Consider the following 2,214-nt stretch of genomic DNA (forward strand, 5'->3'; position numbering starts at 1 on the left):
ACCCAAAATCTGTTAGAAATGGCTACTAGCCTTATCGTGGAGAAAATTTTCATGTCAGGCAGGGTTGTATGAAATTGAGCCGATTTCGCTTATTTTTATTTTAAACGAAGAAGGGATTTTCTTCATAAAATGTTTGTTATAAATGTCTTAATTTTAAGTGTGAAGTTTCATTCGCAAACTTAGAAAATAAGAAATTGTTTCACTGTTAAGACACTTAAGATGCGTTTGTGTTTGGATATAGTGCCAACAAACAGAATAAATATTACAGGTAGATATTGTTTTCCCAAATAGCGCATATTCAAATCTGCTTTAATTACAAAACATCATTTTTGCCCACTCCCAAAGGTTTAAGGTAAGGGAAAAATTGATATTTTCAAGCACTATGTACACATATGTATTTTTTTAAACAAACTTTTTTGCTGGGGACTTCTTTAAATTCCAAAAACTGAATGCCAACTTGAATTAAAGGAACCAACACTGAAGTGAGTCAAAATGAAAATAAAAGAGCACAAATTTCTCTGTAAAGCAAAACTCTCTGGGAATCCTACGAGATATCTGCCGGTCATATGACCGGTCATCTAAATGGGTGATCTGCAGTCTTTTGGCATCATATTTTACATCATAATTGAAGGGATTTCTGAAAAATCTGACCAACTCTTTTGTGTAACTGTGATTTTGCATCCCTTGTCAACATATGGCCTCGATTGATGTTAACTTAAGGTCGTTGTTTTACTGCCTTAAAATTGAAGGAAAATTTTTACAGCGTATTTTATGTGTACTGGTTTCTATTTGAGTGTATTCAGAATCGGTCAGTCTGAGAAGGCCTTCTAGGGAAGACAATAGCTTTGTTCGTCGAAAATCTAGCGAGAATTATCACTCGAGATATCAGATAGTAAGAAAAAATGCTCCCAAATTCTCTCTCATGTAGAGAAACTTGCAAATTTCTGTACGAACGTAAATTTGCAAGTTTTTCTGCCAGTTAGTGTCCACGGTTGCATTTCAAACAAAAGAAATTTAACGAACTTGTTTATTCAAATTATCGCCGACAAAAAATCGAACCATGTGCCACAATCGTATGTTTTTCCTAATTGCAAATTCTTGTTGGCAAAATTTTTTCCGGCTCGAATTTGTAACTTCTCTCCAAGAAATAGTGTTTTTACTCGTGATTTATTTAAATAAAACATGTGAAATTTAGTTGAAACATTTTAGCCGTTTTTAGCCGGTTTTATTTGCCAATTTAGCCGGTTCGTCCAAAAAGTTCTGGCAACACTGGCTGACACCATTTCGTCGCACTTATAAGTTAGGTGACCATATTTTGAAAAACGAAACCATATTTAGATATGATGAAATGATAACAAATATAAATATAAGGGAATTATTATAAATTATTTTATTTTAAGCCAGATTTAACGAATCGATCACTGTATTTTTCAACCATCAAAAATAATTCGTGTTACATGCTGTTTTCTTCTAAATCTTTGAAAGTAAAAAAACATACGGCCACCTTTGGTATGTACTGCCGCCATCGCCCAGCAGAGCGATAGAAATAAATCTATCGCAACGAAACGCCCCCGAGCGAACTTCGCATTTCGCTTTGGCTGTGTTCAATTTCATATGCCGGCGGGTGTTCTAATTTTGACAGCGGTAATTTCGCTGTGGTGAGTTCGCCGTTCGCCGGCATTGTGTTTCCACGGTATGATGGTACGAATCATAAGAAGTTTGCCATCAAGGTACCAAAACTTCAAAACCGTGTGGTACAACATAAAGGAAGACAGAACTATAGAGAATTTGATGACAAAGCTACAATTAGAAGAAGATCTATTCAAGAAGAATAACAATGCAGAAGTAACTGAAGCTGCGTTTAATGCAAGTCGGGAAAATTCAAGAACTCAATCGACGAACGAAAGCGCACATCAAAATGCAATTTTTGTAATAAAATTGGACACTGGAAGATAGAATGCAAAGAAAAGACAAATCAAACAAAAAGACGAAGGCAACAAGCAGAAAGACAAAAACAGTGATGAGGTATCATTTAATGCGTCAACGTCAGATGTTATGTCAGCTCCATATAGTGACGTGTGGATTGCTGACTCTGGTGCTACAAAGCACCTGACTTCACGCCAAGAGTGGTTCGCAGATTTAGAGATGTCAAATTCAGACAACTACGGCAAAACCTGTTTTCTACTGGGTCAGCAACAACAAAAGGCTTCTCGA

Source organism: Rhagoletis pomonella, unplaced genomic scaffold (genome assembly GCF_013731165.1).
Source record: "Rhagoletis pomonella isolate Grant_MI unplaced genomic scaffold, Rhpom_1.0 Rhpom_scaffold_00009, whole genome shotgun sequence".
Classification (NCBI taxonomy): Eukaryota; Metazoa; Arthropoda; class Insecta; order Diptera; family Tephritidae; genus Rhagoletis; species Rhagoletis pomonella.